The sequence below is a fragment of the Macaca thibetana genome, chromosome 4, assembly GCF_024542745.1.
Source record: "Macaca thibetana thibetana isolate TM-01 chromosome 4, ASM2454274v1, whole genome shotgun sequence".
NCBI lineage: Eukaryota > Metazoa > Chordata > Mammalia > Primates > Cercopithecidae > Macaca > Macaca thibetana.
The window spans coordinates 154,374,389-154,390,936 of NC_065581.1; the positions used below are offsets into that span (position 1 = coordinate 154,374,389).

At 43.6% G+C, this 16,548-nt stretch overlaps 2 protein-coding genes across 2 annotated transcripts in view; one reads left to right on the forward strand and one right to left on the reverse strand.

The window, feature by feature from the left end:
- The window catches only part of REV3L (REV3 like, DNA directed polymerase zeta catalytic subunit), a 659,986-nt gene that overhangs the window by 643,243 nt on the left and 195 nt on the right, over positions 1-16,548 (forward strand). The gene's annotated exons all lie outside the window — the stretch shown is intronic.
- Positions 1-16,548, reverse strand: part of GTF3C6 (general transcription factor IIIC subunit 6) — a 1,097,326-nt gene that overhangs the window by 138,456 nt on the left and 942,322 nt on the right. The gene's annotated exons all lie outside the window — the stretch shown is intronic.

Sequence of the window (16,548 nt, forward strand, 5' to 3'; positions counted from 1 at the left end):
AGGCCAAGGCAGGCAGATCGCTTGAGCTCATGAGTTTGAGACCAACATGGCAAGACCCCATCGCTACAAAAAAAAAACCCTACAACAGTTAGCCAGATGTGGTGGCACATGCTTGTAGTCTGCTACTTGGGAGGCTGAAGTGGAAGGATCCACCCGAGCCCAGTAGGTGGAGGCTACAGTGAGCCAAGATGGCGCCACTGCATTCCAGCCTGGGTGACAGTGAGACCTTGTCTCAAAATAAATGAATAAATAAATATATTAAACATATTTATTTTATATTCTGTATCTAAAATTCTAGTATCTGAAGTTTTTGAGGCTGCTTCCAATTCATAGTACTTTATTTTCTTGTGTGTTTTTTTGACTTTTTTTTTTTTTTCTTCAAGGTGGAGTTTCACTGCAGTGGAGCCATCTCAGCTCACTGCAACCTCTGCCTCCTGGGTTCTAGCAATTCTCTTGCCTCAGCCTCCCGTGTAGCTGGGATTATAGGCCTGCACCACTAGGCCCAGCTGATTTTTTTGTGTTTTCAGTAGAGACAGGTTTCACCTTGTTGGCCAGGCTAGTCTCCCACTCCTGACCTCAGGGGATCCACCCGCCTCGGCCTTCCAAAGTGCTGTGATTTCAGGTGTGAGCCACCACGCCCCAGCCATTTTTTGACTTTTGACTAAAAGCGTATGGTTTTGAGACTTTTTTTTTTTTTTTTTTTTTTGAGACAGACTCTTGCTCTGTCGCCCAGGATGGAGTGCAGTGGTGCAATCTCGCCTCACTGCAGCCTCTGCCCCCGCGGGTTCAAGTGATTCTCCTGCCTCAGTCTCTTGAGTAGCTGGGACTACAGGTGCCCGCTACCGTGCCCGGCTAATTTTTGTCTTTTTTAATACAGACGGGGTTTCACCATATTGGCCAGGCTGGTCTAGAACTCCTGACCTTGTGATCCGCCTGCCTTAGCCTCCCAAAGTGCTGGGATTACAGGTGTGAACCACCGCACCCAGTGGTTTTTTTGACTTTTGACTAATAGTTTTGGTTCATTATCTGTGGGAATTGTTCGAGGTCTAGGTTGAAGGGGGTTCTTTCAGAGAGGATTTTCTTTTCTTTATACTAGCTGTCTAGGGCACTACCGACCTAAGACCGACTTAATTTTCATTGTAAAGTGTTTGGGACCACATAGACATTAAAAACTATGAAGGATCTGAGATTCTACTCTGCCATGGTTAGCCTGCCACAGTTGCTTGAATGTTGGCCAAAAACTACTATTACTACTACTACTACTACTAGTACTATGCTACTGTTTGGTCAGAGACAAAAGACAGTTTATTACTCAAAGCAATGGCAGTAGTCAGAGTGTCAGCATTTGTGTTGGTTCTCCAAGTACCAAATGCAAAGTGGGGCAGGTGACATCTGCATATGCGGAGGGTTGTGTTACAGGAATGGATCCCCAAATTCAGGGAACAAGAATGTTTGATAACGGGCATTAAGCCTGCTGCCTTTTTCTCCCCAGCAGAGGTAGTCATTATCTCTATCTTCCAATGCTGTAAGCATACCCGCCCCCTGGTCTGGAGGGATATACCATCCTTCTCTTCCAAGCCTGTTTACTACACAACTTGGTAAAAAGATAATGTGGAACAAAGGCAGTTAGTGCTACTGCTCACCAGACAGGCAGAAATGTGAGAGACTCATGAGCAGTTGTCTCCTATCAATAGGTAGTTTGAGTCCAGGCCATGAACCCAGGCTTATATTTAAGCAAACCTTTTGCCAGGCTAGGTGGCTCATGAGTATAATCCCAGCACTTTGGGAGGCCGAGGCAGGAGGATCACTTGAGGTCAGAATTTCGAGACCAGCCTGGCCAACTTGGTGAAAACCCATCTCTACTACAAATACAAAAATTAGCCAGGCGTGGTGGTGCGCACCTGTAGTCCCAGCTACCTGGGAGGCCGAGGCAGGAGAATCGCTCAATCCCAGGAGGCAGAGGTTGCAGTGAGTCGAGATCATGCCACTGCACTCCAGCCTGGGGAACAGAGTGAGTCTCCATCTAATAAATAAATAAATAAATAAATAAATAAAATAAAACAAAACAAATAAACAAATGTTTTATGTATTCTATCCAGCATTTTAATTTTCCGTTTTTTTTAGTGGGGGCATAGGAAGTTTATTCCTTGTATCTAACACACCTGAATAAAGGAGGGAAGCAATTTTTATCCCTTACACAGCTTGTCCTGGCTACTGTGTCTTGTCTGCATTGGCTGGAGCCAGACTGCATAATCTAAACTTAACCCAACTGGCTAGTAATTTAAAACTTTCTTAAATAGGTAGAGGTAATGGAGAACAAAGGAAAAGAGGAAGTTGCTTACGAAAAGATTTAGAAAAGTAATAAAAATTCCCGAATAAGGAAGGGGCATAGGCCGCAAGCTGGGACATGGCCGTGAGCAGGCCCAGCACAGACATCTTGGTTAAAGAACAAGGACATTGAATGTACTTATTCCCTTATATCTAACAGATACATAGGATAGGGCTTAACAAAGAATTATTAGCACAAAGCAAGGAGGCTTGAAGGAAGTTAGCCTTAAAAGAAACTATTATTTATAACACTTAAGATTTATTCTTTAACAAGGAGGGAAACTTTGAAGAGGAACTTTTTACTTTCTACAATGGAGAAACCCCGTCTCTACTAAAAATACAAAATTAGCTGGGCATGGTGGCAGGTGCCTGTAATCCCAGCTACTTGGGAGGCTGAGGCAGGTCGCTTGAACCCAGGAGGCGGAGGTTGCAGTGAGCTGAGATCGTGCCATTGCACTCCAGCCTGGGCAACAAGAGTGAAAATCTGTCTCAAAAAAAAAAAAAAAAAAAAAAAAAAAGTAGGATTCTTATTTCGCAAGATTGTTAAGGGAATAAAAGGAAACATTCTGATAGCGTGCCTGTGACAGTGCTTGTGGTATAATGATATATAATAGATATTGGTTTTTATCCATAGTCCCTGGCTCATAACTCCTATATCCCTTGTTACAGTTTTTGTTATAATGTTGAGTGTGTTGGGCAGGCCTCAGGAAATGGAATCTCTCTGCCCTCCTGCCCTCCTTTCACTTGCCCCCTGAGGTGGGACTCTAATCTTCCCCCACCCCCCACCCATTCTGACTGTGGGTCTTAAGACCCTCACCAGCGAGGGCCCTGTTCTATACCCTAGGAGAATGAATACTGACATCATGAAGTTTACGTAAAAATCTGAGAGGACTGGTTTCCAAGAGCTTCCCAGAGCTGAACTCCTGAATGTTCCTGAAGGGTGGCGGGCCCAGGGCGAGCATGGAAGCTCCAAGCTCCTTCCCCCACACCTCGCCCTATGCATCTCTTCATCTGTATCTTTTGTAATATCCTATATTTTATAACAAACCCGTAAACGTAGTGTTCTATGAGCTGCTCCAGCAAATTAATTGAACCCAAAGAGGGGGTCGTTGGAACTCCAACTTGAAGCCAGTTGATCAGAAGTTCTAGAGGACTGGACTTGGGACTGGTGTGTGAAGGAGATGGTGGTCTTGGGGACTGAGGCCCCAACCCATGGGATCTGACATTATCTCCAGGTAGACAGTGTCAGAATTGAATTTGGAGGATATTCAACTGGGTAATAAAATAAAATTGCCAAGAAAAAAGCAAATGTAACTCTGGAACTATGAACAACTTAGAGAATCCTGAGAACAGCCAGGTTCAGTTGCTTACACCTGTAATCCCAGCTACTCGGGAGGCTGAGGCAGGAGAATCACTTGAACCCAGGAGGTGGAGGTTGCAGTGAGCCGAGATCGCACCATTGCACTTCAGACTGGGCAACAAGAGGGAAACTCTGTCTCAAAAAAAAGAGAGAGAGAAAATCTTGAGAACTTCCGTGTATAGCACCCTTATATGGGGTGATATTAATCCCAAAGCAGGCAAATTTTTAGGGAAAAGTCCCAGTTAATGGAAAAACCTCATTTCCTAGCCATGTTGGCTAAGTACATTCTTTTCCAAATCTGACAGCCTCCTCGATAAAGAACAAAAGGTTGAACAGCCCTCAGCATTTATTCAGGTGGCTCACAATACCCTAAGCTCCAATTATAATTGCCTTCCTGCATTTCAGCCACTCTGGCAGCATGGCAGTTTAGATACAAGGAATAAACTTCCCATGCGCCAACTAAAAAAAAGGAAAATTAAAATGCTGGATAGAATGTATAAAACATTTGTTTATTTTATTTATTTATTTATTTTTTAGATGGAGACTCACTCTGCTCCCCAGGCTGGAGTACAGTGACATGATCTCAACTCACTGCAACCTCTGCCTCCTGGGATTGAGCGTTTCTCCTGCCTTGGCCTCCCAGGTAGCTGGGACTACAGGTGTGCACCACCACACCTGGCTAATTTTTGTATTTTTAGTAGAGATGGGTTTTCACCATGCTTGGTTTATGGGGAAAAGCACCTACACCTTAGGTCACAGAAACATGTGTTATTGTGGTATGAGAGTAACGAAGAAACATGGATTGAAGGCTTTTCTTAAGCAGTGCCTATCACATAGTAGGTAGGCAATAAATGTTAGTTGACTTTCTTTTCCCTTTTCACTCCTTGCCTAGAGAGAACAACTTTTTTTCCTGTCATTCAAGTGTGTAGAAAATAGTGCTTTATAAATCCATGAGAAATGTCAATATTAACATAGTTAACATTTGCATATGAGTAGAAAAGATACAAATTATAAACGTTTCCTTGAAGGATCAAATACAGTTTATAATACTAGAGATATTCAAATAAAGTTTAAATTAAAACAGAAGTTAGGGGCCAGGCACGGTGGCTCATGCCTGTAATCCCAGCACTTTGGGAGGCTGAGGCTGGTGGATCATCTGAGGTCAGGAGTTTGAGACCAGCCCGGCCAACATGGTGAAAACCCATCTCTACTGAAATGCAAAATTATCTGGGTGTGGTGGTGAGCACCTATAATCCCAGCTACTTGGGAGGCTGAGGCACGAGAATCCCTTGAACCCAGGAGGCAGAGGTTTTGCTGTTTCACTCAGGCTGGAGTGCAATGATGCGATCTCAGCTCACTGCAACCTCAGCCCTCTGGGTTTAAGCGATCCTCCTGCCTCAGTCTCTCGAGTTGCTAGGATTACAGGCGCCTGCCGCCAACCCAGACCAATTTTTGTATTTTCAGTAGAGACAGGGTTTCACATGTTGACCAGGGTGGTCTGAAACTCCTGACCCCAGGTGACCCACCCACCTCGGCCTCCCAAAGTGCCAGGATTACAGGCGTGACCCACTGCTCCCCGCTGGAAAGTAGTTGTTAACATAATAAAAATACAACTTTTAAGAAGGCTCTGGTGCTTCATACTAGTAGACCTAATAGAGATGGAAGACAGGCTGATTTTTTTTCTTCTTCTTTCATTACTAAAACCCAGAGTTTGATAAGCTCTCTGGAAGTGGATTATCTCTAATTCTTAGAAAACTTTTTTTTTTTTTTTTTAGATGGAGTCTCACTCTGTTGCCCAAGCTGGAATGCAGTGGCATGATCTCAGCTCACTGCAACCTCTACCTCCCGGGTTCAAGCGATTTTTCCTGCCTCAGTCTCCCGAGTAGCTGGGACTATAGGCATATGCCACCACACCTGGCTAATTTTTGTACTTTTAGTAGAGGCAAGGTTTCACCATGTTGGCCAGGCTGGTCTTGAACTCCTGACCTCAGAAAATCCACCCACCCCGGCCTCCCAAAATGCTGGGATTATAGGCATTAGCCACTGTGCCTGGCCAGAAAACTTTTATATATCAGAAGATTTTTTTTTTTTTTTTTTTTGAGACGGAGTCTCGCTCTTGTTACCCAGGTTAGAGTGCAATGATACAATCTCGGCTCACTGCCACCTCTGCCTCCCAGGTTCAAGTGATTCTCCTGCCTCAGCCTCCTTAGTAGCTGAGATTACTGGTGTGTGCCACCATACCTAGCTAATTTTGTAGTTTTAGTAGAGAGGGGTTTCACCATGTTGGTCAGGCTGGTCTCAAACTCCTGACCTCTAGTGATCCACCCACCTCTGCCTCCCAAAGTGCTGGGATTAGAGGTGTGAGCCACTGCCCCTGACCCAGAGGAATATATATATATTTTCTGAGATCGAGTTTCACTCTTGTCACCATGGCTGGAGTGCAATGGTACACTCTTGGCTCACTGCAACCTCCACCTCTGGGTTCAAGTGATTCTCCTGCTTCAGCCTCCCGAATAGCTGGGATTACAGGCACCTGCCACCACGCTTGGCTAATTTTGTATTTTTAATAGAGACAGGGTTTCACTATGTTGGCCAGGTTGGTCTTGAACTCCTGACCTCAGGTGATCCACCTGCTTTGGCCTCCCAAAGTGCTGGGATTCCAGGCGTGAGCCAATGTGTCTGTCCAAGAATATTTTATGTGTCAATTATGAACCTGGCAAAACTTCAGCCGGAATTATTGTAACCTGTATAGAAAGCATGTAGACAACTGAAAGAAAATATTTTTCCTTTTTTTAAGTTTTAAATAGAGATGGGACTCTAACTATGTTGTCCAGGCTGATCTCAAATTCCTGGGGTCAAGTCATCCTCCTGTCTAGACCTCCCAAAGTGCTAGGATGACAGGTGTGAGCGTTTTGTTGTTGTTGTTGTTTTTGCTTTTTTTTTTTTGTTTTTTTTTTTTAGACAGTCTTGCTCTGTTTTGCAGACTGTAGTGCAGTGGTGGTATCACAGCTCACTGCAGCATCAAACTCCTGGGCTCAAGCAATCCTCTCACCTCAGCCTCTCAAGTAGTTAGGACTACAGGCACTTGCCACCACACCTGGCTAATATTTTAGAAAAATTTTTGTAGAGACAAGGTTTCATTATGTTGCCTGGGTTCGTCTAGAACTCTTGACCTCCAGCCATCTTCCCTTCTCATCGTCTCAAAACATTGGGATTACAGGTGTGAGTTAAGGTGCCTAGCCTGAAAACATTGTTTCATATCTATGAACAGAGACCAACTCTTCACCAGTCTATAAATAATCTCAATATGCTAGTCCCACTAGGTTCATTTCCAGTAAAATAAATACAAGTACATTAAAAAACAAAACAAAACAAAACAAAACAAACAACCTTGGTCAGGACAGAGAAAAGTACAAAAAAAAAAAAAAACAAAAAAAAAAAAACCATACAAAAACCAAACCAAACCAAACCAAACAAAACTTAAGCCAATTGATGTCTTACTTATGTTTTATTAAGATTTTAGAAAGAAAATATTAGCATAGAAGTTTCCTCTGAATTTCCTAAGAGCTTGAAACAAAAATAAATGATCAGAAATGTTTGGGAAATATTCTAAATGAAAATATTTTGTCAAATTTTTTATATTCCATTATTTAGTGACTCTGTTATCTATGTACTGTTGTGTAGTATTTTTTAACTTCACATTATAAATGAACATCTTTCTTCATCAATACAAACTAGATCTACAACATTCTGTTACATGGCTCCAGTGTAGTCCACTGAAAGGTTATATATTATTTATTTAACCAATATTTATTTACTTCTATTTTTTATGATAAAAACAGTCATAGCCAACATCATACATACATTTTTTAACACCTCCAAAGATGAGCATTGAATTGTTGTTGTTGTTGGTTTGCCTGTGCACACTCGTCTAATTACTTTCTTAAGACTTCTCCAAAGTGTAACTGTTAGGTCAAAAGGAATATTTTTGTATTCCTATTGCGGATTGCCTTCAGGAAAAATTATGTTGGTTTACCTTCCCTTTGAGAATATATAACATTGTCCAATATCCCAATCTTTAGTGAAAACTGAGCTAGCTTCAGTGATTTTTGTTTGTTTGTTTATTTTTTTGAGTCAAGGTCTTGGTCTGTTGCCCAGGCTGGAGTGCAATGCCACAATCACGGCTCACTGCAGCCTCAGCCTTCCTGGGCTCAAGTGATCCTCCTGCCTCAGCCTCCCAAGTAGCTGGGACTGATTTTTTTTTTTTTTGGCGGGGGAGTGGGTAGGGGGACCGAGTCTTGCTCTTGTCGCCCAGGCTGGAGTACAGTGGCATGATCTCGGCTCACTGCAACCTCTGCCTCCCCAGTTCAAGCGATTCTCCTGCCTTAGCCTCTTGAGTAGCTGGGATTACAGGCACCTGCCACCATGCCAGGCTAATTTTTGTACTTTTAGTAGAGACAGAATTTCTCCATGTTGGCCAGGCTGGTCTCGAACTCCTGACCTCAGGTGATCTGCCGGCCTCAGCCTCCCAAAGTACTGGGATTACAGGCGTGAACCACTGCGCCCGGCCTGATTTTTTAAATAATAGAATTTGCCAAGATTTGGAAGATCTGCATGACTCAGTGAAACACAATGTTTTCCAATGACAAATGTCTGATGTCTGATGCTATAAATTAAGAAAAAGATTCATTCAAAGTGTAGGATAGACCAATGGATTTTAAAGTAACTGAATGTAAAAACTTCATTACTATAGTTTCAGATTCCACATTATAACTAACTTTTGGTAAACATAGCACTTGTTGAGTTTTTATCTAGTATCATATAATAGTATACACATAATTATCTGAAAAGGCTATTAAAATGCCCTTGCCTTTTCTAACTATAGTTTTTTTTTTTTTTTTTTTTTAATGGAGTCTCTCTCTGTCACCAGGCTGGAGTGCAGTGGGGTGATCTTGGCTCACTGCAATCTCCACCTCCTGGGTTCAAGTGATTCTCCTGCCTCAGCCTCCCAAGTAGCTGGAGTTACAGGCATGTGCCACTACACCCAGCTAATTTTTGTATTTTTAGTAGAGACGGGGTTTTACCACGTTGGCCAGGATGGTCTCGATCTCTTGACCTCATGATCCACTCTCCTCGGTCTCCCAAAGTGCTGGGATTACAGATGTGAGCCACAGCACCTGGCCGCCAGATTTTTTTTTTTTTTTTGGTAGATACGGGGATCTCACTATATTGCCCAAACTGATCTTGAACCCCTGAGCTCAAGCAATCTTCCTGCCTTGGCCTTCCAAAGTGCTGGGAATACAGGCATAAGCACCCACACTCAGTGAGATTTTAAAAAATATATACGTAACCAAAACATATTGCAATAGAATGACTGCAGAAGCAGATAGAGAAATCTACCTGTAGTCTATAAATTTAGATACAGAGATGTAAAACAATGACATGCTTCTCACTATTTTTATTTTTGTTTTGGAAAGCACAATTATTTTCATACAAACACGCTAGAATATTATTATTATTTTTTAGGAGATGAGGTTTTACTCTGTCACTCAGGCTGGAGTGCAGTGGCGTGATCATAGTTCACTGCAGCCTAGACACCGGGCCACAAGTGATCCTCCCACCTCAGCCTCCCAAAGTGCTGAGATTATAGGCATGAGTTACCATGCGTGGCCTTGTTATTTCTGAATAACTAATAATTAACAAAAAAAATTATCAACCAGCCTAGGCAACAAAGTGAGACTTCATCTCTACAAAAAATCAAACAAATTGGCTGGGCATGGTGGCTGGCGCCTGCGGTCCCAGCTACACAGGAGGATTACTTGAACCTGGGAAGTCCAGGCTGCAGTGAGCCATGTTTGCATCACTGCACTCCAGCCTGGGTGACTGGAGTCTCAAAAAAAACAAAAAACAAAAAACAATTGTTTTTCCTCACACACGAAATATTGATAACTATAACCCACATAAGCAAGAGTTCTTACGTTCCTCGAGTCTTTGATATTTTATTTTTATATATTATCATTGTTTCTTTTCGTAGAGACAGGATCTCACTGTGTTGCTCAGGCTGGTCTCAAACTCCTGAGCTCAAACAATCCTCCTCCCTCGGCCTCCCAAAGTGCTGGGATTATAGGCGTGAGCCTCTGTGCTCTGCCTTTATTCTTCAGATTTTAAAAGGGTAAAGAAATGCAAAGTCCAAAGAGTTTGAGAGGAGTTAGTCTACTACGTGAGTTTTGTTTTAAAAAACAACTTTAATTAATCAAATTAATTTTTTTTTTTTTTTTTTTTTTTTTTTTGAGACGGAGTCTCACGCTGTCGCCCAGGCTGGAGTGCAGTGGCGCAATCTCGGCTCACTGCAAGCTCCGCCTCCCGGGTTCACGCCATTCTCCCGCCTCAGCCTCCTGAGTAGCTAGGACTACAGGCGCCCGCCACCGCGCCTGGCTAATTTTTTGTATTTTTAGTAGAGACGGGGTTTCACTGTGGTCTCGATCTCCTGACCTTGTGATCCGCCCGCCTCGGCCTCCCAAAGTGCTGGGATTACAGGCTTGAGCCACCGCGCCCGGCCAAATTAATTTTTATAAAAGTATATAGGTATATATGCTGAGTTCTACTTATAGTGAAATAAATAATAAAGTCACTGAGAAGATTTTAAACTAAACTATTCCTGAGAATATGTAACAGGCACATTGCAATTCTTTCTCTAGACTAACTGATCATGGCTCCTAGTTTCCATTTCGGTTTAACTGGCTCTTGGAATTAGGCTACCTGAAGTGTTCTTTTTTTTCTCCTGGTACATACAATCATTTTTGTTTAATTTTTCTGGATGTATTTGCATCATCAAAACTAGTGCTATATCCTAATTCTATCACCACATTCTCTTGGCCATTGTAGAAGGTAAATCAAACAGAGGAGGAAAATACTCTGAACAGCTGAAGCACTCTTTTACTTCACAAATTATGAATGTCTGTGGAGTACTACACAGACTGCTAGGCACAATGTATTTCTTGGTGAATGAAATAGACATAGTCTTTGCCTTTATACTGTGATTCTTGCTTCTGGTTAAAAATAGGTGGGTCAGCCGGGCACGGTGGCTCACGCCTATAATCCCAGCACTTTGGGAGGATGAGGCGGGTGGATAATTTGAGGCCAGGAGTTTGAGACCAGCCTGGCCAACACGGCGAAACCCCATCTCTACTGAAAATACAAAAATTGGCAAGGTGTGGCGGTGGGCCCCTGTAATCCCAGCTACTTTGGAGGCTGAGGCAGGAGAATCACTTGAACCCGGGAGGCAGAGGTTGCAGTGAGCCGACATCACTCCACTGCACTCCAGCGTGGGCGACAGAGTGAGTCTCTGTCTCAAAAACAAAACAAAACCAAACCCAAAATACAAAAAGTGGATGGAACAAACATTTTCTGTGTTTCTCAAGATATCACTGAAATAGATTCAGAAGTACAAAGAGGGGTAATCTAAAAGTGAGAACACTAGAGAATGAGCTTTTAAAAATTACTATTCTGACTGGTGATAAGTTAAAATCTAAAAAGTAAATAAAAAATAAAGACAAATTATGTCTATAACACTGCTTATAGGTTTGTAATAGAGTATAGGCAGCTATAGGTCTTGTCTACAAGGTTGGAGAGATGCAGGTGGTTTGTCACAGACCTCTGAGAAGTTCTGGGGCTACCAGAGTTGGCACAGGAGGGAGTGCAGCAATAGACTTCAGAGCTGGGACATCAGTTGAAGAATTGCATGTAGGCCAGGTGTGGTGGCTCATGCCTGTTATCTCAGCAATATCGGAGGCTAAGGCAGGAGGATTACTTGAGTCCAGGAATTTGAGAGCCGCCTTGGAAACATAGTGAGACTTCATCTCTACAAAAAATTAAAAAATTAGCCAGGCATGGGCCGGGCATGGTGGCTCATGTCTGTAATCCCAGCACTTTGGGAGGCCAAAGCAGTGGTTCATGAGGTCAGGAGTTCAAGACCACCCTGGCCAACATGGCAAAACCCTGTCTCTACTAAAAATACAAAAAAATTAGCAAATTAGCCAGGTGTGGTGGCGTGTGTCTGTAGTCCCAGCTACTCTGGAGGCTGAGGCAGAAGAATCACTTGAACCTGGGGTTGCAGTGAGCCGAGATCCCACCACTGCACTGCAGCCTGGGTGACAGAGCAAGACTCTGTCTAAAAAGAAAAAAAAAAAAAAAATTAGCTAGATATGGTGGCTTGCATCTGTAGTTCCAGCTACTTGGGAGGCTGAGGTGGGAGGATTGCTTGAGCCTGGGAGTTTGAGGTTGCAGTCAGCTGTGATAATGCCACTGCACTCCAGCCTGGGTGACAAAGTGTGACCCTATCTAAAAAAAATAAATTAATTAAAAAAAGAATTGCATATGAAACAGTTGATTTTCTCTTATCCACTCCATTTCCCCTACGGGAAAAGTGTTGCCAAAGCAAAGCCATTAGACATTTAGCATCAAGCTGAAAACAGGAGTGGTGTTGTAAGACGAGAAATGCTGAGATTCTCAATGCAAACATTGGGTCCTCAGAGGAAAGTGAAAGATGGAATTAACAAGAGGCCTTAAGAATCAAAGAGTGCCAACCTTTGGCTAATGAGAGTCCTCAAGGCCGGGCGTGGTGGTTCATGCCTATAATCCCAGCACTTTGGAAGGTGAAAGTGGGAGGACTGCTTGAGCCAAGAGTTAGAGACCAGTCTGGACAACATAGTGAGACCCTGTGTCTATAAACAAAATATAATAAAAGTACTTTTTTTTTTTTGAGACAGAGTCTTGCACTGTTGCCCAGGCTGAAGTACAATGGTGCAGTCTCCGCTCACTGCAATCTCTGCCTCCTGGGTTCAAGCCATTCTTCTGCCTCAGCCTCCTGAGTAGCTGGAATTACAGGTGCCTACCACCACGCCCGGCTAATTTTTTGTATTTTTAGTAGAGATGGGGTTTCACTATGTTGGCCAGTCTGGTCTCGATCTCCTGACCTCTTGATCTGCCCACCTTGGCCTCCCAAAGTGTTGGGATTACAGGCGTGAGCCACTGCACTTGGCCATAAAAGTACATTTCAAAAAATAAAAACAAGAGTCCTCAAAAGAGTTGCAAAATTGAGTGGTAAAGTAATGATAATGGAGAGAAAGAAAGTAAATATCAGAGAAAATAACAGAGCAAATGAATTTGCTGGTAAAATTTGGTGGTAAAAATACCACCACCCAGACACATGCTGTGAAACATTAAGTCTCCAAGATTAAAGAATAGATCCTCAGTCTGGGCAACATAGTGAAACACCATCTCTACAAAAAAATTAAAAATAAAAATTGGCCAGGCATGGTGGTATGTGCCTGTAGTCCCAGCTACTGGGGAGGCTGAAGTGGGAGAATTGCTTGAGCCCAGGAGGACAAGGCTGCAATGAACTACCATCAGGCAATGGTGATGCAAAGCAGATGAGCCCCAAACTGGGGCTTAGCCTGGGATAGTTCTTGTGTTTGCCCAGGAAAGAATTCAAGGGCAAGCTGGTGGTGTTAGTAACTTTTACTGAAGTGGCAGTGTATAGCAGCAGCAGAGGTACTGCTCCCTGCAGAACAGGGCTACCCCATAGACAGTGTGCCCAGAGTAGCAGCTCAGGGGCAGATTGGCGGTCATATTTATACCCAGTTTTAATCACATGTAAGTTAAGGGACGGGTTATTTAGAAATTTTCAGAAAAGCAATGGTAACGTCTGGGTGTTGCCATGGTAATGGTAAACTGCCATTGTGCTGGTGGGCATGTCTTACGGAGGAATGCTTTTGGTACTTCTTCCTTGTTTCAGCCAGTCTTCCATCCGGTCTGGAGTTGAGTCCTGCCTCCGACCTCAATGGCACTCCAGCTTGGGCAGCACAGTGAGATCCTGTCTCAAAACAAACAAAAAATAGATCCTGGCCGGGCACGGTGGCTCATGCCTGTAATCCCAGCACTTTGGGAGGCTGAGGTGGGCAGATCACGAGATCAGGCCATCGAGACCATCCTGGCCAATAGGGTGAAACCCCATCTCTACTAAAAATACAAAAAAATTAGCTGGGCATGGTGGCGCACACCTGTAGTACCAGGTACTCAGGAGGCTGAGGCAGGAGAATCACTTGAACCCAGGAGGTGGAGGTTGCTGTGAGCCAAGATCATGCCACTGCACTCCAGCCTGGCGACAGAGCCAGCCTCTGTCTAAAAATAATAATAATAGTAATAATAATAATAATAATAAAATAAATAAATAAATCCTGAACATTTCTGTGGGAAAAATAGTACACTTAAAGTGAGGTTAAACAGATTTACAACACATCTGAGCCAACGAATGTTAGAAAATACTGGAGTAATGCCTTCAGGGTTCTGAGAAAAATTCATTTATTTTTAAGTTTTTTTTTTTTTTTTTGAGACAGGGTCTCACTCTGTCATGCAGGCTAGAGTGCAGTGGCGCGATCATGGCTCACTATAGCCTCAACCTCCAAGGCTCAAGTGATTCTCCTCCCTCAGCCTCTCAAGTAGCTGGGACTACAGGCCCGCACCACCATGCTTGGTTAATTATTATTATTATTATTATTATTATTGAGATGGAGTCTCGCTCTGTCGTCCGGGCTGGAGTGCAGTGGCACAATCTCGGCTCACTGCAAGCTCCTCCTCCCAGGTTCACGCCATTCTCCTGCCTCAGCCTCCCGAGTAGCTGGGATTACAGGCGCCCGCCACCATGCCTGGCTAATTTTTTGCATTTTTAGTAGAGACTGGGTTTCACTGTGTTAGACAGGATGGTCTCGATCTCCTGACCTCGTGATCCGCCCGCCTCAGCCTCCCAAAGTGCTGGGATTACAGGCGTGAGCCACTGCACCCAGTGGATGGCCTGATAATTTTTTTTTTTTTTTTTTTTTTTTTTTTTTTTGGTAGAGATAGAGTTTTGTCATGCTTCCCAGGCTGGTCTCGAAGTCCTGGGCTCAAGGGATCTGCCTGCTTCAGCCTCCCAAAGTGTTGGGATTGCAGGTGTGAGCCACTGTGCTCATCTGAAAATTCATTTTTAACTTCGGATTCTATACTTAGGTCAGGCACAACTGTAAAGAGGTTGGCACAGGGGTTGTTTGAGATGGAGTTTTGCTCTTGTTGCCCAGGCTGAAGTGCAATGGTGCAATCTCGGCTCACGGCAACCTCTGCCTCTCAGGTTCAGATGATTCTCCTGCCTCAGCCTCCCAAGTAGCTAGGATTATAGGCGCATGCCACCGTGCCTGGCTAATTTTTATATTTTTAGTAGACATGGGGTTTAACCATGTTGGCCAGGGTGGTCTCGAACTCCTGACTTTGTTATCTGCACGCCTTGGCCTCCCAAAGTGCTGGGATTACAGGCGTGAGCCACCGCGCCCGGCCAGCACAGGGTTTTAACAGCAGGACAGATGAAAGGCACCCAACCTAGTTGAGGGGAGGTAAGAGAAGACTTCCTGAAGGAGGTGATCCTGAGCTCTCCTTAGACCATGAGCAAACAGCTTGGTAAATCTTCAGTAAATTTCCCTGATCTAGATTAGACTGTCATAAGAGAAATTTTACCTCCAGATTCAAATTTGACTTCCACATTGCTCATAAACTTATGATGAAGGGCATAAGCATTTAAATATAGTCATAACTCTGCTTACTATTCCCATCACATATGCAGTGAACCTGACTTGCAAGATTTGCAGCTCAGTTCTCCTCATGACTAATTCGTTGATGCTGGGCACACCCACCTTTCCTTTTGACTTGGACAAACTGTTAAAACCATCACATTTTTCTTTTATTGCAGGTTTCTTTTTCGTTTTCTTTTTCTTTTGAGACAGGCTTCCATTCTTGTCCCCCAGACTAGAGTGCAATGGCGCGATCTTGGCTCACTGCAACCTCTGCCTCCAGGTTGAAGTGATTCTCTACTGCCTCAGCCTCCCCAGTAGCTGGAATTACAGGTGCCTGCCACCGCACCCGGCTAATTTTTGTATTTTTAGCAGAGACGGGGTTTCGCCATGTTGGCCAGGCTGGTCTTGAAATACTGGCCTCAAGTGATCTGCCCACCTTGGCCTCCCAAAGTATTGGAATTACAGACGTGAGCCACTGGGCCTGGCCAGCCTCTCTTTTATAAAATCATCCCACAGTTCACTTCAAAATCTCTTTTTTGATTGAAAATTAAAATATCCCAGCTCTGTGAAACAAGCTTCAGCTTGATAGTGAGTTAATCAACTTTGTTTTTGTTTTGCAGCATATTGTGTTATTGTGTTTGTTATAAATTTGAAGACATCCGATATTTTTCCACACGGGATCTAGGAAAAAATAACAATAAAAACAATAAAAGTTCTCATAATCTGTTGACAGAAAACACTAACCTAATGTTTAAGAATGAAATTTGTCGGCCGGGCGCGGTGGCTCACGCCTGTAATCCCAGCACTTTGGGAGGCCGAGACGGGCGGATCACAAGGTCAGGAGATCGAGACCATCCTGGCGAACCCGGTGAAACCCGTCTGTACTAAAAAATACAAAAAACTAGCCGGGTGAGGTGGCAGGCGCCTGTAGTCCCAGCTACTCGGGAGGCTGAGGCAGGAGAATGGCGTAAACCCGGGAGGTGGAGCTTGCAGTGAGCTGAGATCCGGCCACTGCACTCCAGCCTGGGTGACAGAGCGAGACCCCGTCTCAAAAAAAAAAAAAAAAAAAAAAAAAGAATGAAATTTGTCTCACATGATATGCTTTCACCATCAGAGTAGAGTAATACCACTAAAAGATGGAGAGGGTGTATTTTAGCAACATTCTTGTAGTTTTTTTTTTTTTTTTTTTTAAGGTGGAGTTTTGCTCTTGTCACCCAGGCTGGAGTGCAGTGGCATGATCTCAGTTCACTGCAACCTCCT